Raw genomic sequence first — 15,330 nt, forward strand, 5'->3', positions numbered from 1 at the left:
CTCTCCTCTGGTCAGGCTCTCCATCACCTGTACTAGGGCAGGCAACTTGGGAGGAGTACAGGGATCTTGTTAGGTCATGCAGAGAGGAAATTAGAAAGGCAAAAGCTCAGCTAGAACTCAATCTGGCCACTATTGTAAGGGACAACAAAAAATGTTTTTTACAAATATATTAACAGTAAAAAGAATCCCAAGGAGAATATCTATCCTTTATTGGATACAGAAGGGAACGTAGCCACCAGAGATGAGGAAAAGGCTGAGGTACTTAATGCCTTCTTTGCCTCAGTCTTTAATAGGGAGACCAGTTAATCTCAGGGTACTCTGCCCCCCTGAGCTGGAAGACAGAGATGGAGAGCAGAATATACCCCCCATAATCCAGGAGGAAATAGTTAGTGACCTGCTATGCCACCTGGACACTCACAAGTCTATGGGACCTGATGGGATCCATCCGAGAGTACTGAGGGAGCTGGCAGAGGAGCTTGCCAAGCCACTCTCCATCATTTATCAGCAGTCCTGGTCAACAGGGGAGGTTCCAGAGGACTGGAGGCTTGCCAATGTAACTCCCATTTACAAGAAGGGTCAGAGGGAGGATCCAGGGAACTACAGGCCTGTCAGCTTGACCTCGGTACCAGGGAAGATTATGGAATGGTTCATCTTGAGTGCGCTCACACAGCATGTGCAGGACAAGCAGGGGATCAGGCCCAGCCAGCATGGGTTCATGAAAGGCAGGTCCTGCTTGACCAACCTGATCTCCTTCTATGACCAGGTGACCCGCCTAGTGGATGAGGGAAAGGCTGTGGATGTTGTCTACCTGGACTTCAGCAAGGCCTTTGACACTGTCTCTCATGGCATACTCCTTGAGAAGCTGGTGGCTCATGGCTTAGACAAGTGTACTCTTCGCTGGGTAAAAAACTGGCTGGATGGACAAGCCCAGGGGGTGGTGGTGAATGGAGTTAAATCCAGTTGGTGGCGGGTCACAAGTGGTGTTCCCCAGGGCTCAGTATTGGGGCCAGTTCTGTTTAATATCTTTTTCGATGATTTGGATGAGGGGATTGAGTGCATCCTCAGTAAGTTTGCAGATGACACCAAGTTGGGAGGGAGGGTTGATCTGCTTGAGGGTAGGAAGGCTCTACAGAGGGATCTGGACAGGCTGGATCGATGGGCTGAGGCCAACTGTATGAGGTTCAACAAGGCCAAGTGCCGGGTCCTGCACTTCAGTCACAACAACCCCATGCAGCGCTACAGGCTTGGGGAAGAGTGGCTGGAAAGCTGCCCAGCAGAGAAAGACCAGGGGGTGCTGGTTGACAGCTGGCTGAATATGAGCCAGCAGTGTGCCCAGGTGGCCAAGAAGGCCAACAGCATCCTGGCCTGTATCAGAAATAGTGTGGCCAGCAGGAGCAGGGAGGTGATTGTCCCTTTGTACTCGGCACTGGTGAGGCTGCACCTTGAGTCCTGTGTTCAGTTTTGGGCCCCTCACTACAGGAAAGACATTGAGTTGCTGGAGTGTGTCCAGAGAAGGGCAACCAAGCTGGTGAGGGGCCTTGAGCACAAGTCTTATGAGGAGCGGCTGAGGGAACTGGGGTTGTTTAGTCTAGAGAAAAGGAGGCTGAGGGGAGACCTTATCGCTCTCTACAACTACCTGAAAGGAGGTTGTAGTGAGGTGGGTGCTGGTCCCTTCTATCAAGTAACTAGTGCTAGGACGAGAGGAAATGGCCTCAAGTTGCGGCAGGGGAGGTTTAGATTGGATATTAGGAAAAATTTCTTTACTGAGAGGGTTGTCAGGCATTGGAACAGGCTGCCCAGGGAAGTGGTTGAGTCACCATCCCTGGAGATATTCAAAAAGCATGTAGACAAGGCACTTCAGGACATGGTTTAGTGGGCATGGTTGACGGTTGGACTCGATGATCTTAAAGGTCTTTTCCAACCTAAACGATTCTATGATTCTAGGAAGTTGTCCTCAATGCACTCCAGTAGTTTCCTGGACTGCTTGCAGTTTGCTGTGCTGCTTTTCCAGCAGATGTCCAGGTGGTTGAAGTCCCCTATCAGGATCAGGGCCTGTGAGCATGATGCTTCCTGCAGTTGAAGAAAGAACTCTTCATCAATCTCCTCTCCTTGATCGGGTGGCCTGTAGTAGACACCAACCACAAAGTTTCCTTTGTTGGCTTGGTCTCTAATTTTCACCCATAAGCTCTCGACCTACACATTGCTGTTCTTCAAAGATAGCTCTGTGCAATCAATCCCATTTTTGGCATAGAGGGCAACTCCCCCACCTCTCCTTCCTTGCCTGTCCCTTCTGAACAGTTTATAGCCATCAATCATGGCATTCCAGTCATGCAATTCATCCCACCAAGTTTCTGTGACAGCAATCAGGTCATAGTTTTCCATCTGGGCAGCAGCTACCAGCTCCTCCTGTTTGTTTCCCATGCTGCGTGCATTAGTATAGAGGCACTTCAGCTGGGCTATTGGCCACTGTGGGAGCAGCTCGGAACACCTGGCATTTGTTTTCAAGAGTGACCGTTAGAATTTGTTGTGCTGCATGTTTGCCAAGCCTTGAAGAACTAGTTTCACAAGGTCAGGTTGGAGGATGGCCTTGTGTAGGCCTGGGAAGATGTGGCTGAAGACAGTCACGAGTATGTATATGGAATGTTTTTATCTTTAACTGTTCTGAGGACTGGCAAACATCCCAGCTGAGCCAGATATGTGCTCCTGTGTTAGTAGTATTGGCTGTATGCCGTTAGTTCTTTCTAGATCTTTGTTGAAACATATATATAAGTTGGATTCTTTTGTGAAATAAGGGGAATCTTGCACAGAGAGCTTGAGCACTTAATTCAGTCACCGCAGCCACATCCCCTTTTTAGAGGGGTTTGCCCTAATTCCCTTGAGGCAATCCACAGGTGTTTCCCTGTTGCTTCCTAATGCCTCAGCTACCCCTGGCTATTCTCTAGTGCTTAGAACTCCATCCCCTTCCCCTGCTAAATCTAGTTAAATCTAATTAAACTCCACTTACTTATTATGTCACTGTGACATATTTGATTTACGAATTAAACAGATGCAACCTCTTATGTGTTTCCAAAAAATTGCCTCATTTATCATTTAAATGCAAGTTTTGAACCCCATTCATTTCATTCATGATTTCTAACATGCAGAAAAACTGGGCATCTCCAGATTAATCATGCATTCAGTTAACAGACTCAAGTATTCTATTGTACAATAACTACTATAGGAAGGAGCAACTGTGATATGAGACATTAGAAAGCACACTGTTCAGAATATCTATGATTATGTATTCTTTCTCATACCCACCTATGTATCAAAAGTGTCAGGAAGAAAAAAAATAATATATATCCCTGAAGTTTCATTGGGAACAGTAACTCGTATTACACTGTACAAGCAAGGCAACCAGGAAATTAATCAGGTTTCTGGAAAGACTCTCCAGCATGCAGCTTGGGAAATCTTTTCTGAGACTTTTCAGCTGCACAGGAATACAGCTATCATCAAACCCACGTTCATTAGACTGAAGAGGTACAGATGGGATACATAAGTTTAGCTGAAATAGAGTACACTGTATGAACATCATGAGAAGACTGTATTTTAAAACGTTGGGGTAAAACACTGATATCAAGATGTGAAGTTGCTCCCATCCTGATGTGTGTAATGACATGGGTGAGTAGTTTCATTATTCTAAAACAAACAAAACCAAAACAAGATAGTCCTTCTACACAAGAGCTGTTTTTTTCCAATGATATGTTTCATTCACTGCATCCGATCTAATCCAACTGTGCTATATATACCCACATTATAATTCACCTCTGCTCTAGGTGATGACAGCTGCATTCTCATGTAGTCAAAATACCTCAGAAGTCTTCCAAAACTGTAACTTCCCCCTTACAAAGCCTTTTAATAGAAATAACATGAGCTTATGCTCTAAGAAACCATCAAAAGATTTACTGGTTTAATATAGAGAAAAATCAATCAAAATTTTTTACATAATAAAGGTTGTTAGGAAATGTATTCATGAAACATACTGCAAAATGAGTTACTGTCACATGTAAAATGGGAAATCCTGGTATGCACAGAAATTAGTATGCAAAGAAATTACATGCATTGTGTGGATAAAAATCTACTCTACTTTTTTTTAGTGTAATACAATGCATCTTTTACAGGTCTTGAAAAAAAAAAAATTCTCTTTTAATTTTATTTATAACACACTTGTTACTTTTTTCCTCTCCTCCCTCTACATCTATATGCCTAGCACTATAATAAAACAAATGGGTAGGCCTTATCACCTCTCCACACTCCAAGTTTGATGCCAGATTAATGAATAGGCACTTCTGCAAACAACTATTTCTGAAAGCTTATAAAAACATTTATGATCTTTACTGATAAGTTTAAACCTCCAGAAAATTCCTTTAAAATGTGTGATAAATATTAAGAATTGCAATATTAAATATTCAAATCTTAAACTCATAAATTATTGATGTTTATTGTTTTAATTTGCTATAGATGTTAATAAATTAACTTTACTATTTAAAATAAGTAGTTAATATTGTTGAATGTTAAATTATTAAATGTATTATTATATTAATTACATAAAATAACCAGAAAATGAATCAATGAGTTTTCTTAAAAATCCAATAAAGGAAAACTATACATTTCTTTAGATTATTTAAAAACATTTTTCTCAAAGAATTTTTAGTTTTATTTTTCTTTCCTTTCTTTTTTTCCCTCCTCTTCCAAGAAATTCTCAGGAATGCCATCAGTGAGAATTTTATTAACTAGCTGACAGTGCTTTCACAGGAATATAACAACAATAAAAGGAATACTAGTATTATTTTCTCACTGAAGTGGATAAACAGCAGCAGCATCTTTAATGACCAAAGAAGAATATGGGGAAAGGACTTGGAAATAGATTCAGGGCTATTCATGGCCAGAAAATAAGTTTTATTCTACAGAAGTAGATCTTTGCTCAATCAGCACATAAAAACAGTTGAATTCATGTTGGAAGATGAGATTACACAGAGATAAAAACATTGGGAACAAAGAAATGATAGTTCCAAGTCAGAGAGCAGGTTCTTTAAAAGAAAGTGAAGGAGCAATATATTTGAGGTGAAACCTAGAAAAGATGTAGTCAAAGACAAGAAAGAACAAGGTTTCAAGAAATTGAGAAAGGTGTATAAAAGGCACTTAAAGATTCAATGTGAATGAAGGAGACCTGTATTCAGCTACAAAGAGGTCATTGGAAACTTCAGCAATAACGTCCTCTTTGAAATGCATGTCAAGTCAGAGAAAAGTCTAGATTAGGCTTACATCTAGATTAGGAAGGTCTAGACTAGAAGAGGAACTCTAATAATTGCAGAGAGTATATTTGACAAAAAGGAAGATGAAAATGAGACTATATTTGAGTCAAATGGAGTTAGGTTTGGGTTATTACAAGAAAGCAAAGAGGCAGTCCTAAAACACACTTTCATTGCAATAAGAAAAGAGCTAGAATAAAATAACAAATTAAGAAAAAGAATTAGTTTCTTGATCTTTATCTGACAATAAGTATTTTTTCATAGACTGGCTCAGTTCTAAAAAAACAAGAAGTGTTGAAAATGTGTTATCACTTACTGTTTTTGTCTCATGTTGGAGTGTAATTTCATGAGAATCTGGAATTTTCTTGACAGGGTTCTGGAAAAAAAAAAAATCCACCTCTGTGAAATCAGTGCTATGACAAAACAAACAAACCAACCAACCCACTGCAATATATATAAAGGTAAGAAATGTTTCCCTCACACTAGCCATAACCTGAAAAGGGGAAGGGGGTTGGGTGGATCAGAAACGAAAGATTGATTCCAGATTTTTATTTTCATGGATATACCCCTAAAAGTATGAGGAATAATTAAGAAGTTAAAAAAATATGAGACTACCTTAATAAAGAACAAAAACAGTAAAAGATTTCCTGTTTTTCCTCTTTAGAAAACACTAAAATTCTCTTTGGTTCGTAATCACCAATATCTAATGATCTTGAATTGTGATTTAGCCAATCCATCATATTATACAATGACTTTTCAAATAAAATGAATCTATGAAGTAAATGAAATTAATGAGAAAAAAAAATCTAGAAATTCATTACAGGAGCTAAGTTACCTACATGGTTTATTAATATCATGGATTGGCTTCCCATTTTGACTTGTGTGATTACCCCCAGCTCTCATGGGGCTTCATGACTGCCACTTCAATGGAAGCCATAACATAGTCAAAACAATGTAATTCAGGGCATTTCATTTAACAGCAACATACAGATCGAAGGCAATTATAATTTAAAACATCTAACACATTACACAAACATCTGTAATACAAATATGAAAATAGTTAATTTAGACACAAAGAAATGTACTGAAAGTACTGCAGTAATTGCAAGGTTCTACAAAGGTCATTTGAATAATTATTCTCAAAATGCTCATTTCTCTGGTACCACTAAGTTTCCTAAACCAGATACAATCCATCATTTTGATGCCATTTTATAATTTATAAATTTTTATAAATTATTTATAATTTTTTTATAATTTTCTGTTGCCAAAGCTTGATTTTAAAATATTTTTAAGCATACTTTATATTATATATCTCTTTCCTTATCCATCTCTGCCAATTCCTTCCTTTTTTTCACTCTTGCCACAGAAAGTCTCTAAAGCACCAGGTTGATTTCCTTTATACTCTTGTTTTCTCCTCCAGTTCTATCAGCTTTATTTCTCTGATAAAACTGAAACTTTCATTATCTTTTATTTAGCCAAACCTACCCTTCTTGATAACTTTACTTCTTACAACTAACAACAGCTCTCACTCCCAAACCAACTGTATAGTTCCTTTCCCTTTTCTCACATATATATGCAGAGATAAGCCAGCAGAAGACTCATGCCCTCTGTTTTCACATTCACAGCTGTCGTGGTTTAACCCCAGCCAGCAACTAAGCACCACGCAGCCACTCACTCACTCACCCCCCCACCCAGTGGGATGGGGGAGAAAATCGGGAAAAAGAAGCAAAACCCACGGGTTGAGATAAGAATGGTTTAATAGAACAGAAAAGAAGAAACTAATAATGATAATACTAATAAAATGACAACAGCAATAATGAAAGGATTGGAATGTACAAATGATGCGCAGTGCAATTGCTCACCGACCGACGCCCAGCTAGTCCCCCCGAGCGGCGATTCCCCGCCCCCACTTCCCAGTTCCTATACTAGATGGGACGTCACATGGTATGGAATACCCTGTTGGCCACTTTGGGTCAGCTGCCCTGGCTGTGTCCTGTGCCAACTTCTTGTGCCCCTCCAGCCTTCTTGCTGGCTGGGCATGAGAAGCTGAAAAATCCTTGACTTTAGACTAAACATTACTTAGCAACAACTGAAAACATCAGTGTTATCAACATTCTTCTCATACTGAACTCAAAACATAGCACCGTACCAGCTACTAGGAAGATAGTTAACTCTATCCCAGCTGAAACTAGGACAACAGCATACGCACATCTTTGATAGTCATAGGTGTTTGAAGGGGAACTCTAGTATTAGCGTGGAAATCTTATATGTGCACCAGAGGAAAAAAATAATAATATTCATGGGACTGTGGTCCATGCTAAGTCTGAAAAGGTAACAGTAAAGGTTTACAAATAGCTACACAGGACATTGTGAAAGGTACAGCCCACATGGCATTAAGAGCCACTTCCACAGCCTCAGTGGTTTACAAGTTGAGAAACAGGTGTAACTCAACATTCCCAAGTGAAGCTTTGATTATGAAAATGAGTTTATTGTTCAGTTAGACACTATAAAGCACCCAGAGAAAGGTATAATTATAATACAAATGAAGTTTTCCATGCCTGATCATTCCCTGCACTATAAATTGGTATTTGCTGGTTTAGGGATGCAAAAAACTGCTCAACAGCCACTGCTTGTACTTGCCATCTAAACACATTCTATAAAAACAATAGTGTGAAAAGGAAACAGCCAGCTTCCAAGATTCATACTGCCATCACCCACAGCAAAAGATGTATTACTACTGTGAATCAAAGGCTTTCACAGAAACCATCTGTTGCTGGAAGGAGAAACAGCATTTTGGTCATTCTCATCTTAATCACTGCAAGGTTGCTTATTTCATATTCCTTACCACAAAGGTAGGTATTGTATGTCTATATTGTGTCAGCACTGAACTTAATTTTGAGAGGGTATCTTAACTACTTTAAGAGTTCTTTCAATAATTCAAATAAAAAAAATCTAAATTAATAAACAAAATGTGCTAGAACAAACCTATTTAATTTTAATTGCTAGCTCCTCCAGGTAACAATAATCAAATCCTTCTTTTAATGAGAAGAGTGAACCACTCATATAAAAACATTTTTGCTTTACAGTGCACCCATGTTAAACACCATTCTGGCTACTTTAAGGGAGAAAAACAGATAGGAATACATTCTGCCACCTGATAAATCAAACAGCCTGAGCCTGAAAGTCAGACATTTGGTGAGTGCTAGCAGTGCTACATTCTGCAGTGTCCAAGGGATGCCGGACAGATAAAGTAACTGTTTAGACTATTCAAAATAAAAAATTAAGATCATGTCCAGGAACATATCTTGGCATAACATCTTCAAATGAGCCAAACATTTACAAAAAACCAAGGTGGCTTATTCTATTTTAGTAACTATGAACTTCCTAAATGACTGAGAATACTATAAATGTCTCTAACCTGCTACAACAAATGCCTATATGTGCACACAAAAATCAGATACAACTACCGCTTTTCCAGTTATTACATTCCAAAGAATAAGGACTGCCATAGAATCCTTTTTCATAATCTCAAAGGAAAATATACTTAATACATTTTATGCTGATTTGAACAAGAGGATCCCACGTATATTGGAATATTACTGTAAGTCTGACTAATTGAAAAGTTAGAGTTTGCCCAAAGTGTACCTGCACTTCCAGGTCTTCCAATTGCTGCTTGGATTTCAACTGCCAGTTTATACAAACTGATTTTAATATTTCATTAACACTGTACCAGAAAATTTGTATTGTAATTAAACTAGACGAGATGATAACAGAAATTTTCTGTTGTGTTTTGTTGGGGTTTTTTTAACCATATCAGAACAAAGACAACATGTTAAATTTATCTTTCTCTTTAAGCAGAAATAAAGTGTTACCGAAAAAGCCGGTCAAAGAAACTCTCTAAGACTCGATTTTGGAGTTTTAGAAAGCAGGCATTCTTTATTGCAGCGCTGGATGCACGGGGGATCGCTCCACCTATCGTGCACAGTGTTACCTACAGCAAGCAAAATTTATATTGTTCTAGTCATATACATATTCATATTATCATTTACATAGTGTCCGCCCTTTGGTCACGCGCAGTGTGGGTCATCTCTTTCTCCTAGTTAGCTGGCCTTGGCAATTCTTAATTACAAAAACTCAGCAGAACTCAAAGCTTATCATCAAGGCCCAAGGCACATCAGGCCCAAGGTCTCCTGTCTGTTGGCACCTTTAGCACATACCATTGACAAAGCTCAAGGTTTTTCTTATCTAATTAGTACATACCAAAATTTCAAAGTTATTAAAGCAAGCAAAAGGTTTGTTAGTACTGTGATACAGTAAAATTTTTCCTCCTCCTGCCTTTGTTCAAGGCATCAACTCCCCCCTTTTATTGAGACTTTGGACCTACAAATCCAAAGCCTCAATACCCAAACTTAATTTTCATGTACACTTGACTACAACAGCTACAGCATTGAATCATTACACAGGCTAAGATGCATACGCAGATCACAATTATTGCAATAATGAATAGATTTTTCAACCAAGTCCAATTAGGTAGCCATGAGGTAAGTTTGTGCCATAACTCCTCAAATCCTCAGGATGTATTGTCCTTCGTAACCTGATGTAAGATTTTTGTTTGTTTCCAAATCTCTGCTAGATCGATAGAAATTCTGCCACTTTGATCTACATATGTGCAGCAGCTCGTATTAACAGTTGTACAAATACCTCCCTTTGAGGCCAGCGGTAAGTCAAGAGCCATTCGATTTTGCATCACTACATGAGACAAACTAGATATTTCAATTTGTAATGCCTGTATGGCATCAGTGGTTCTGTTTTCAATGTCCTCTATTATAGCTGATGTATTTACTATTGCCTTTTCCAATTCACTAACTCCAAGCCAAGGGATAAACCATCTGGCGAAACTATGGAATCCTGTGGGACAATCTATAAGGGGGTTATGAACCCTCCTGGTTCGTTTGAGAAGATTTTTCACCCATCCCCTCTGTTCATGCAATTTGTCAATTATTGTTATATTGAGGACTACAGCTCCTAATGTGCATGCTCCTTGCCAATTGGGAGGTAGTACTTTTCAAGCATGTGTTCCGCATAACCAATACCAACTGCTTCCTTCTGGGACTTGGAGGCCAAAGTGATTTGATGTGTCTATATGACTTAGTGTGGGCCTCCAATATGATCCGGTCCTGTTACATCCTGGGAAACATCCTACAAAAATTTTGTCATTTCGTCTAGCAGTGTAACTATCACAGCCATCATCCCCAGACTTAAGGGTGTGGGTGCTCAGAGAGTCATTACCTGGCCCATATAAACATACAGCGGAATTCAGATTATCTTTTATCATGGTAACTTGTAATTTTCCTTCTTGTCTTTTTCCAGAGAGGCTTGGCCACCATGCATTGTCTGGATGTCCCTTACCATATTGTGCATTGTTAAATAATGATACATTTATTGGCAGTGGCACTCCTATCAAGGGTAGGACTCGGCTGTGTCCGGAGGTTGGCATTTGGGTACAAATCCAACAATCACTTTTGCAGAATATTCGAGTTATATTCTGTGTTAAGATTAAATGGAAGTTCTGATCCTAGGATGATATCTGGCACACTTGACTCATTGCTACCATAATTGTTACAAACAAAACATAAAAATCAGTCATAACTTTTTCAATTTCAGTTTAAGGGGAGAGTCTTGTTCAACTGTCCATGAGGTTGGAGCCCTCTTAATCCTGGAATAATGAATCCACGGACCTTTCCCTTGGACCTTGACAGCTGTATAAGTAGTCAGGAGTACCTGGAATGGTCCCTTCCACTTCTCAGTCAGCGGCTCCGAATTCCATGACTTGACGTAGACCCAGTCTCCAGGTTGAAATGGATGGGCTGGTGTATCCAGTTCCAAGGGCCTGCTTGTTGCCACGTACTTCTGCAATTCCTGTAAAGTCTTTCCCAAGGACATTAAGTAATTATTCAAGTCCATTTCCCCTTTAATGTGGATTGTTCCTGGTATATGTGGGGCCTGGTAAGGCCTTCCATAAAGTAACTTGTAAAGGCTCAAACTGATTTTACCACGAAGTTGTATTCTGATTCTTAACAGCGCTAAAGGTAGCTCATGTATCCAAGTCATTGATGTTTCCTGACATATTTTTCCAATCTGCAATTTAAGTGTATAATTCATTCTTTCTACCTTTCCACTTGACTGTGGCCTATAAGGAGTATGGAGATCCCATGTTATGGCTAAGTTTTTACTCAGTTGTTTTATAACTTCAGCAACAAAATGTGGTCCTCTGTCTGAGGACATTCCTAAAGGAACACCGAACCTCGGGATAATTTCTTTTAACAAGATTTTAGTTACTTCTCTAGCTTTGTTGGTGCGACAGGGAAAAGCTTCTGGCCATCCAGTAAAAGTATCAACTAGAACAAGGATGTATCTATATCCCCCTTTTCTAGGTAATTCAGTAAAATCAATTTGCCAGTAGCCTCCTGGGGAATTTCCTCCTTTTGTAACCCCCAAAATCAATTCATTGCTAGTATTTGGGTTATTTTTTTACAACAAATTTCACATTTTTCTGTGATGGATCGGATAATTTCTGTCATTGCTTGGCTTATAACTATCTTTTGAAGATGTTTTACTAATTTTTCAGTTCCCCAATGTACTTTATTATGTTCTCGTTTAGCAATTTCTCTCGTTAATGAGGGTGGGATCACTATTTGTCCTGTGGGTGTAACAGCCCACCCATCTGTTTGTTCCTGTGCCTGTAAGGCTTTTATTAATTTAACATCTTTACTATCATATTTAGGTGGTATTTCTGGTAAAGTTATTTCTTTTTCTGGTAATAATGCCACGATGCCTGTTTCTGCAGCCTCTTTGGCAGCTTTATCTGCCAATTGATTACCTATTTCTGGTGGGATTTTTCCTGTTTGGTGGGCTTTGCAATGCATTATTGCTACCACTGTCAGTTTTTGAATACTCTCTAATAGTTCTTGTATTTGTGCAGCATGCTTGATTTCAGTTCCTTGTGCTGATAGTAGTCCTCTTTCTTTCCAGATGGCTCCATGGCCGTGTACAACTCCAAAAGCATACTTGGAATCTGTCCAAATATTAACCTTTTTCCCTTCACTCAGTTCCAATGCTCGAGTTAAGGCTATTAGTTCTGCCTTTTGGGCTGATGTTTTGGGAGATAAGGCTCATGCCTCTACTATGCCATCTAAGGTTGTCACAGTGTATCCTGACAGTCTCTTCCCATCACGAACAAAACTACTGCCATCAGTATATAACTCCCAGTCTGGATTTTCTAACAGAACATCTTTAAGATCTGGATGGCTAGCATATATTTCCTCTAGTGTTTGTAAGCAATCATGTTCTGGTGAACTCTCCACTTGATCAGTGGAGAGGAATACTGCAGGATTTACAACTGAAGTGGTCTTGAGATCGATGTCATCTTGTTCTAGTAGTACCATTTCGCATTTCAGCATATGGCTGGGGGACAACCAATGCCCCCCTTTTTGTTCTAAAACTGTGGCTACCATACGTGGTACATACACAATAATTTCCTGAGTTTCTGTTGCAATTAAGATGTCATCTACATATTGTAATACAGTTCCTTGCACATTTTCTTTTCTCCAAATCTCTAATTCCTTCGCCAGCTGATTTCCAAAAAAAAGTTGGGCTATTCTTGAAGCCTTGTGGTAGAACTGTCCAAGTATATTGTGTCTTTCGCCCTGTTTCAGGATTTTCCCACTCAAAAGCAAAAAGCTCCTGACTTTTAGAGTCCAAAGGGATGCAGAAAAAGGCATCTTTCAGATCTAAAACCGTAAGCCAGCTTTGTTCACTGGTGAGGGTAGTTAGTAATGTATACGGGTTTGTGACTACTGGATGTATATCTTGTACTATCTGATTTATTGCTCTAAGATCCTGGACTAAACAGTAATCTTTTCTGTTAGCTTTCTTTACTGGTAAGATAGGTGTATTGTATTTTGGCTCACATTCTACCAGCAACTTACATTTCAAGAATTTTTGAACTATTGGTACCAAGCCAGTTCTCGCTTCTAATTTCAAAGGGTATTGTTTAATTCTTACCGGTGACGATCCTGGTTTTAGATCAATTCTTACTGGTTCCGCTCTCTTAGACCTTCCTGGAACTTCTCCTGCCCAAGCGATGGGAATCACTGCATCTTCTATTTCTCGAGGTATCTTGTCCCTTTTGGGATTTGTATCCTGTAACAACAAGGCTATGGCTTCGACATATTTAGATTCTGGGATTAAAATTTCAACTTCCCCATTCTTGAATCTGATTTCAGCTTCTACCTTTTCAAGTAAATCTCTACCCAATAAGGTTTTTGGAGTATTTGGCAAATATAGAAACTGGTGAGTAACCCATTGTTTTCCAAGTTTAAATTTTAAGGCTTTAAAGAAGGGTCTTGTTTCGCGGGTCCCTGTCGCACCAATAACATTTACGTTTTTATTACTCAATTCCCCCTCTAAAGTATTTAAGACAGAATAGGTGGCTCCAGTGTCTACCAAAAATTCAATTTCCTCATCTCCCAGCTTTGCTTTAACCAGAGGTTCCACTGGGGGAGATATTCCTCCAGTCCCTATCAGTCCTCTCCCACTGCTTACTTCAAACACTTCTCTCAGCACAGCCACAAACACACTTGATTCCTTTTTCTTTTAACATTCCTAATCCTTATCTCACTTGTAAATTCCTTGCAAAAGCAGCTGCCAGTAAATCAGCCTCTTGTTGCTTTGCTCCTCTTTTTCTTCTCTTTCTTTTTTCTTTTTTTTTTGTTTCTGCTCAGTTTTCTGCTTTTCTTTGTGCTCATCATATACAAACACAGCAACACTCAAATTATTTCTCTAAATCAGGGGCCATTTGACCCACAAGGACACTAATTGTGAGTGCATCATTAAAATTTTGTTAGCAGAGCTTGTCCAAGTCCTCAAAATCACTGGGACGCTCGTCAGGTCTCTGCCTGCATTCTTGCACTTTTAGTCCAATTTACCCCTAGTTCTCCACATGCCCTAATGGCTTCTATTAAATTTCAGAGCCCTGTCTGACAAACGGCTCAGTCTCCTACATTGTTTCAGTCCCAGTTTTGATCTTTATTTTTTCTTTTTTTTTTTTTTTCTCTCTTCCTAGCCTGTTGTGCTAGTTCTGCTCAGGGAAATTTAACACTCACCCTTCTCCTTTTCCAAAGCTAAAACAAGGGGATCTGTTGTTTAACCCCAGCCAGCAACTAAGCACCATGCAGCTGCTCACTCATTTCCCCCCCACCCAGTGGGATGGGGGAGAAAATCGGAAAAAAAGTAAAACTCGTGGACTGAGATAAGAACAGTTTAATAGAACAGAAAAGAAACTAACAATGATAACACTAATAAAATGACAATAGTAATAATAAAAGGATTAAAATATACAAGTGATGCACAATGCAATTGCTCACCACCTGCTGACCAACGCCCAGTTAGTCCCCGAGCGGCAATCCCCCAACCCCACTCCCCCCAGTTTATATACTAGGCATGACATCACATGGCATGGAATACCCTGTTGGCCAGCTTGGGTCAGCTGCCCTGGCTGTGTCCTGTGCCAACTTCTTGTGCCCCTCCAGCCTTCTTGCTGGCTGGGCATGAGAAGCTGAAAAATCCTTGACTTAGTCTAAACATTACTTAGCAACAACTGAAAACATCAGTGTGTTATCAACATTCTTCTCATACTGAACTCAAAACATAGCACTGTACCAGCTACTAGGAAGACAATTAACTCTATCCCAGCTGAAACCAGGACAGCGAGATAGCTATTTATTAGCTATTTGAATTAAGCCCCATTTTAGAAAACTGAACAGAAAGTTCCTTATCCCTATTGCATAAAGGTCCTGCCTGAACTATTTTTTTTATAATGGGAAGGAAAGGCTACATAATTTATCACTTTTTCACTACTCTTGCACATGATGCTAGTGATATGAAAATAACTTCTGCTTTACAAAGTAATGTTTTAGTTGAAAACCAAATGCTACGTCTAACTCACCTGACTTTAAAGTACATTATATAAATAACTACA

At 39.4% G+C, this 15,330-nt stretch overlaps 1 long non-coding RNA gene across 2 annotated transcripts in view; it reads right to left on the bottom strand.

Annotated features, from left to right (window-relative positions):
- Positions 1-5,605: 5,605 nt before the first annotated feature.
- The window catches only part of LOC128136265 (uncharacterized), a 38,164-nt gene continuing 28,439 nt past the window's right edge, over positions 5,606-15,330 (bottom strand). For both annotated transcript variants that reach the window (XR_008233308.1, XR_008233307.1), the window contains one exon: positions 5,606-5,667. This is a non-coding gene — a long non-coding RNA (uncharacterized LOC128136265). The remainder of the gene's footprint in view (positions 5,668-15,330) is intronic.

Source organism: Harpia harpyja, chromosome W (assembly GCF_026419915.1).
Source record: "Harpia harpyja isolate bHarHar1 chromosome W, bHarHar1 primary haplotype, whole genome shotgun sequence".
NCBI lineage: Eukaryota > Metazoa > Chordata > Aves > Accipitriformes > Accipitridae > Harpia > Harpia harpyja.